General features: G+C 53.1%; 1 long non-coding RNA gene across 1 annotated transcript; it reads left to right on the top strand.

Moving 5' to 3' along the window:
- Nucleotides 1-5,553: 5,553 nt before the first annotated feature.
- Nucleotides 5,554-6,550, top strand: LOC148182997 (uncharacterized). The gene is made up of 2 exons (XR_015773994.1): nucleotides 5,554-5,678; nucleotides 5,948-6,550. It is a non-coding gene; the product is annotated as an uncharacterized LOC148182997 (long non-coding RNA).
- The last annotated feature ends 1,081 nt before the right edge of the window (nucleotides 6,551-7,631 follow it).

The raw sequence follows: 7,631 nt of genomic DNA, 5'->3' as shown, positions 1-7,631 counted from the left end.
GCCCAGCGCTGTTTCTGCTCTGGGGGCTGGAACTTGTAACGATTGTCCTTGGTAGCAAGCTGGAAGGGGAATTGTTTTGTCTGCCTGCTCTGTGCAGAGAGCTCACTGACACTCAATATGAAGCTCAGAGCTACAGCCCCAGGCTGGGCAGAATATGAGAAATATAAAAGATAAAATGTAAGGCATCAGCAAGGGCCACAACCAAACTACAGGAAAGCACAGAGGAGGTGCCAGACTGACCTTGCTGAGGGGGAGCCACAAAGCCACAGCAGGGCACTCAAATTCCTGCTGAGTTTGGGTGGAGCATCAATCCCCACCAGCTTGTTCCTCAATAAATGGGTGATCCCAGTTGTCACCTCTGAGCTGGGGACAGCTCAGGCTGCTCTCAGGCTGTGCCTGTGCAGTCATGTCAGGGCAGCAATTCCCAATCCTCTGGGATCTATCCTTGGAGCGAGGGATGTGCCGTGTCCAGCCCGGCCACGGTGACCCCAGCGGGGTCTGAGCTCGTCCAGATCCCTCAGGAGCTCCCAGCTGGAGATGCAGGAGGTGCTGGAGCCTCAGGCCGAGGGAAAGCATGGCACAAATCCCAGGGCTGAGCAGCTCCAGCAGAAAGCATCTCTGATCCTGGACAGGCGCTTTGCTTTGGAAGAGCAGCAAAGAAATTAATTAGAAGGATGTGCCAGCAGTCAAACACAGCAACCCTGTCAGCTTTTCCCACACATTTCCCTTCCTAAAGGTGTTTCCAGGGGCTGAAATGTGGAATTAAGCTGGCTGTGAGGCTGCAGTGCTGTTTCCAAGGCTCTGTCTCCGCAGCTCTGCAGAGCCAACCTGTCTTGGAGCTGCTGGAGCTGAGCAGATGAGAGGAGTGCTGCTGCCTCGCTCTCTGGAGCTTCACAGGTCCTGCATGGGTGGTAGACAGCAGAAGGCAGCATTTGTTGAGTAGTCAGGAGGAGAGAAATGACTCCATGGCGGCCCCTGATCTGTCCTCTGTGGCCATCCCAGCGTGCAGAGGGATGGGAGCAGGGATGTGTGGGGAAAGGCTGGCTGGTGGTGGCTGCGGTGCTCTGAGCTCCCTCTCTGATGCTGGAGGGGATCTGAGGACTCGTGGGCAGGGGGCAAAGAGCCCACCACTCATGGTGGCCACCAGAAGAATGAGACAGAACACTGTGAGGGTGTCCCCAGCGTCCCAGGGGACAAGGCCCACGGGTCTGGGGGTGTCTCCCGAGTGGCTGCAGGCTTGGAATGTGCCTAAGGGTGAGAGGGAACGGCCTCAGGCTGGGCCAGGGGAGGCTCAGGGTGGACAGCAGCAGGAATTTCCCCATGGAAAGGGAGCTCAGGGATTGGAACTGCCCAGGGAGGTTTGGATCCCCATCCCTGGAGGTGTCCCAGGAAGGGCTGGAGGTGGCACTGAGTGCTCTGGGCTGGGGACAAGGTGGGGATTTGATGATCCTGGAAATGTTTTCCACCCTCGGTGATCTTGACTCTCTGAGGGGGATCAGATGTGGTGGCCAAGCTCAGCCCCCTCTGTTTGGGGCTGGGGATGGGCAGGGGGAGGCAGCAGTGCCTCCAAACCCTCACTGGAGCTGCTGGGTGCCAGTGCTGAGCTGAGGATTGGACTCCTCCCTCACTTTTCCATCCTGCTTTGCCACGAAATGGATGGAGAAGCAGCTCCTGGGCTGCAGCTTCCACCAGCAAAACAGAGCAGCTCCTGAAGTGCTGCTGGAATTCCCAGGTGAATTCCCTGCTCCCATCCCCGTGCATCCATGGAGTGAAACACTTCCCTGGCAATCCATGCCCCCGGCTCCTGCTCCAAAGTGTCCCGTGCCAGAGGCTGAGCACACACAGCCTGCAGGCAGGGGAGGCAGCACCTGGCAGGAATTCAGCCTGCACAGGATTGGGATACCAGAACAGGCTGAAGCACCCAGAGGTCCTGTCCATGGTGTCAGAAAGTCCTGGATCCATGGGAATTCTTCACAAGGACACTTTCCTCCGACAAAATGTTGTCACCTGCCCAATGTGACCAGGAGGCCACCTGCCCCCACTGGCACTGTGTGCTCATTTTCCATTTTCCACCATGCTGCTGAACATCCTTGTCCTTCTCCCCACCATTTCTGCCCAGAACGGTGACATTTTTCCTGCTTTGAGGGCTTCCACGCCCAGATGTTCAGAGCTGCTTGGTGCCTTTGCTGCAGCACAGCTGAGAAAAGCTCCGAGAAGGGTCATGCTGGGCTCCAGAGCTGATCAGGGAGCTTGGATTGGAGTTTCCTGGGTGGGCCAGGCCAAGAAATCTCCATCCTACTAAACCCAAGCAAGGCAACCATCACCACCTGCCTGAGCCTCTCCCAGCATTTCCTTCAGGCTCAGCATCTCACGGTGCTGTGATCATCCCTTCTGCAGGCACTGAAGGGTTTATTTTCACTTTAAAGCTCTCCTCTGCTCAGTCTGGGGCTTTATGAACCTCCCTCACTGTGCTGGATAACTCTGTGCTCCCAGCCCCATCTGCCTGCTCGGCCGGCCCTGCTCGCTGGGTGGATCCATGTCGGGGTGAATTTGGGAATGGGGACACTCCCCTCAGCCAGGAGCTGCTGGATGATCCCTCTGGGGCTTCCTGACATTCCTGATCCCGACCTGGGAATGTTTTGACTGCAAACAAGGCAGGTGATGTGGATCTGCTTCTTAATCACATCAGACTCCTCAGGTTTCCGAGGCGAGCGCTCGTAAGTTCAAAATTCCTGTCTGAAACACATGCTGCTGCATCTTTGTGTGGAAAACATTCCTGTTGGCAGGCTCTGCAGGAGTGCTTGGAGAGAACAAATATCAAAGTGTGACAAGCAGGGCTGATTACAAATAGCAGGAACATTTGCAGAGCACTGCAGAGCCAGGCCCACACAAGAGGCTCCTCAGAAGCAGAGCCCGGATGCTCCCCAGGGATTGTCCGGCTCCTGGAGTTGCTATCCATGAGCTGGCTCTCCAAAGGCAGGGGAAATCCCCTCAGAGAAAGGGATGGGGTAGAAATATGCACCAGCAAATATTAGTAGGAAGCAGAATTTGGGTCTCACTGCAGCTTCACAAGGGAAGGATGTGCAGAATTTGTTCTTGTGCTGCCTTTTCAAACCCAGAACAGGCTCAGCAACCTTTTCCCATCAGGGCTGCAGAACCTGCTCCAGGACTGCAATTCCCACCTCAAACACCACAGCTTGTTCCTACAACAAAACAACCTCGCTCTTGGTCGTGGTTCTGGCCATGTTTGCACGCTGAGGTTTGATATCTGTGCAAAGAGTGTTTGCATCCGTGATGGTATTTGTGAGGAGCGTGGTCTTCCTTGCATCCATTTCTGGGATGGTGTCATGGGAATGGTGAGGTAATCCAGAGAATTTCTCCCTGGATGTCAGGGATTCAGTAGTGATGCAGTCCCAGCACCCCAGCCTGCTGGCAGCCGGCGTTCTCAGATATCAAATCAACGTTCATGGACAATTTTCAGGGTCTGCATTGTGCCATCTGTCAGAGCAGCACTGGGAGGTTTTAATTATGGTTTACACTCTGTCTTCAAGCACCTGAATTCGTTTTTTCCTCCTGTCAATTATTGATGGGGATTTGCTAAAAAGTGCTTTAATTCCACTTTGTGCTCTTCCCCTGCAGCAGCTGGGCCAGAACAGAGATGGGAAGAGGTCAAAGTGTGCAAGAGGTGAGGACACTTCTTGCTCAGCCACTTCCTGGCATGGGGGCCAACTCCATGACCATTCCCAGGTTTATCTTTGGAATAATTTTCTGAGGAACTTATTTGGGTGAATGATTTGTGAGGGAAAAGGGATCAGAGCAGCTTCCCAAGGAGGAGGGAGATCTGGATGGGGAATTCTGCCCCTGTGCTCAGGTGAGACCCCACCTGCAGAGCTGCCCCACCCCGGGCCCAGCACAGGGAGGAGCTGGAGCTGCTGGAGCCAGGCCAGAGGAGGCTCCAGGATGAGCAGAGGGATGGAGCAGCTCTGCTGGGAGGAAAGGCTGGCACAGCTGGCAATGTTCACCTGCAGAGGAGAAGCTTTGGGGTGAGCTCAGTGTGGCCTTGCAGAGCCTGCAGGAAACATGGAGAGATAATTCCCAAGGGCTGGAGGGACAGGACACAGGGAATGGCAGGGCTGGATGGGATATTGGGCAGGAATTGTTCCCTGGCAGGGTGGGCAGGCCCTGGCACAGGGTGCCCAGAGCAGCTGGGGCTGCCCCTGGATCCCTGGCAGTGCCCAAGGCCAGGCTGGACAGGGCTTGGAGCAGCCTGGGATGGTGGGAGGTGTCCCTGCCATGGCAGGGGGTGGCACTGGATGAGCTTTAAGGTCCCTTCCAACCCAAACCATGCTGGGATTCCATGAAATCCCCCCTGAGCTGGTGACTGCTGTCCCCAGGCTGTGCCGGTTGATGGAGCATGGAAATCTCAGCGTGGGGGTGTCAGGGCTCACACAGAACCTGCTGAGCCTTCCAGAGACTCCTCCAAACCCAAAATGCAGCTCTGGAATGCAGCATCCCATGCCCAGCACCCTGCAGGGCTCCTGGAGTGAAGGTGTGGCCTCCACCACTCCCAGAAAAACCCAATCCATCTGATTTTGTGGAGCAGCCGCTCGGTTCTCTCCAATGGAAGCGGTGCCCGTGGAACAATGAGGGCACAGCCCCAAAAGGGGTGGGAGCAGCGAGCTGCCAGCTCTCCCTGCATCCACGAGCCCGCAGCTTCCAGGAGGAATCACTTGCCAATACATATGGTGTTGTGTGGATGAGAAATGTCACGGAACATAACGTCCTGATATGTTTAAAAATAAATCGCTGGGACGGCTGAAAAAATAAATGACTGAAGGGAGGGGACTTGTGGCGGCTTCTGCTGGGGATTAATTTTGTCGCTTGGTTTGGGGAGAGCTCGATTCAGGTGTCAAAGTCGGTGTTGGTTTGATAAACTGGGGGGTTTGGCTCTGTCTCCGAGGAGTGCTGGGGAACGAGGTCAGTTTCTTAATTAATTTATGCAAATTGCTGCTTCCTTCTCCTCTGTCTGAACGTTAGTGACACCTGTCTTATCTCCTCACAGCTAATTGCAGGTACCAAACAGGGAAGTGTGGGCAGGACTTTGGGAACGGCACCAGCAGGAGCTGTGGAACTTTCAAAATCAGCCCAGAAAGCTGCAAAATTATCTTAATGATTACTGATTATTGATTATTATTTAGACATAAAGCACTGATCAGAGCCGTCACTGGGCTCCCACGCCGTGCATGGAGCAGGAATATCCTCACAGGAGCCTAGAGCATCAGGATGAGCTCCTGGCTTGGAAAATCCATCCCAAATCCCCTTCCTGGGTTTCCTCCGTGTCCCTCTGCCTCCCTGCTCTGTGTGATTCTCCCAAATCCAGAATTTGCTTCCCAAGGGAGTTGGATCTTTAAGGTCTCAGGCAAACCATTCCATGGTTCTGTGACTCCAGCTTCCCTGAGCCTGCCGCTGTGGTGGGAGCTGTTCCTGCTCACTGGGATGGGCTGGATGGCTTGAAAGGTTCCTCCCAGCCAAATTATCCTGGGATTTTTCCACAGAACTGTTCTGTAAATTAATGGATTCAATAATACAGACCAAGGAGCTGGAAGAGGATCTCCAGACTCCAGGAACTGCATTTGGGAGAGGCCAGAGAGAAGGACAGGGTGCCATGGGATGGGCAGGTGGGTTCCAGCCTGAGAAATAATAATCATTTTAAAATTTTAAAATCTTTTTAAATAGTGCAAATTCCTTCCCCAGGGGGATGGGAATAGGGAAAATGGGCTGGGAAAAGACTGGTCACTGCCATGGGAATGGTGCACCCTGAAGTTTCTCCATCCCCTATTTATGGGTTATTTGGGGAAAATTAAATCTTCAAGATTCCAAAAACATCCCCCCTGCATTCATTTTATTGTTAACACTCCACGTGGCTTTATTAATTTTATTTTTTAAGGAATTTCCTCTGGTTTTGATGAAGGCACGAAGAAGAAACCAAAGCTGGGACAGAAGGAAAAAATCCCAGCAGAGGGAAGGGAGCTGAGGGAATGTTGGTGCAGCCGCATCAAGGCATCAGCTTGGTCTGAATGCAAATTTTTGGGGTTTTCTGATCATTTCATCACCCAAACAGGATAAAATGGACCAGCTCAAGCTGTGTCCATACAGATATCCCAGAAAAAATCCTGTTTTCCTGGTGGAAGATGCTCCAGAACCAGCCAGCACATGACAAGTGCCTATTTCCAGGCATATATTTATCCTTATTTCCAGGATAATTTATCACAATTCCCTTTGGATCTTTTGTTTCTTCTGTGAGAGATTAAAAAACACAGGTTTCATTTAATAAAAAAAACCACATTATTTGGGCCCAAAATTGCAGGGTTCTGCACAAAAAAAAAAAAAAAAATCCAGATTTTGAAACAGTTCTAGGTTGTTTGTGTGGGGTTTTGTGGTGTTTTTTTCTGAAGAAAACCTGTTTTGTTCAAAACCCCAAAGCCTCCAGCATTATATCCAAGAGGTCCTTCATGTTTTATTCCCTTCTTTCTTCGTTTTTTTTTAAGAAGTATTTGAAAATTTGGCTGGGGTGAAAAAAGCAGAATCACAGGAGCCTTCACGTCTGTCTGCCATGAAAGTTCCTTTTCCTGGCAAAATCCAGCCCAGATTTGATGAAGCAACACCTCCTTGGGGGAGCAGCGTGATCCAGCCTGATCCCAGCGGGAGATCTGAGGTGGGACTGGAGGCTGGGACGCTCCTGCAGGATTCCCACCTTCCCAGGGCTTCCTGATCCGTGCAGGAAATGGAGGCACCTTTCCCTAAGGAAATAGCGGGAATTCTTCCGAGTCGCGCTCCTGCCTCCATCCTCTCCAGCCACGGCGTTCCCGCCTCTCCCAACCTTCGGCTTCCTCACAAAGCCCAGCCTGGGGACAGGGATGGGGATGAGGATGAGGATGAGGATGAGGGTGAGGATGAGGATGAGGATGAGGAGAGGGATGGGGATGAGGATGACGGTGAGGATGAGGATGAAGATGAGGATGAGGAAGAGGATGAGGATGAGGATGAAGATGAGGATGAGGAATAGGATGAGGATGAGGATGAGGGTGAGGATGAGGATGAGGAATAGGATGAGGATGAGGATGAAGATGAGGATGAGGGATAGGATGAGGATGAGGATGAGGATGAGGATGAGGATGAGGATGAGGAATAGGATGAGGATGAGGAATAGGATGAGGAATAGGATGAGGATGAGGATGAGGATGAGGATGAGGATGAGGATGAGGATGAGGATGAGGAGGGGGGACACAGGATGCAGCTTAGGGAGGTGTCCTTGGCACTCTGGGCTCCATGATGGCTGTGGAGCCCGCAGTGTCACTGTCCCCACGGTCAGTCTGGGGACAGGGCTGTCCTGAGGGCCAGCAGTGCCCAGTACTGCGTGCAGGCACTCCCACGGGCGGCTGGAAAGCTGCTGGAGATGTCCTGGTGTCCAGCTCCAGCTCCAGCATCCCGTCTGTCTCTTCCATCCAAACCTCCCACGTGGCCAGGGCTTTTCCACAGGCTCTGGAGCTCCAGCCAGGGGACAGTGCAGGCCCCAGACACCCGGACTGCACCTCGCAGCTGCCTCATCCCTGAGCAATTCCAGCTGGGAT

The sequence above is a fragment of the Pseudopodoces humilis genome, chromosome 17 (assembly GCF_049639895.1).
Source record: "Pseudopodoces humilis isolate 2021_Gansu_Grassland_sample_001 chromosome 17, ASM4963989v1, whole genome shotgun sequence".
In the NCBI taxonomy this organism is placed as follows: Eukaryota; Metazoa; Chordata; class Aves; order Passeriformes; family Paridae; genus Pseudopodoces; species Pseudopodoces humilis.
The sequence above is the reverse complement of the archived record's forward strand: the minus strand, read 5'-3'. Positions and strand labels throughout refer to the sequence as shown.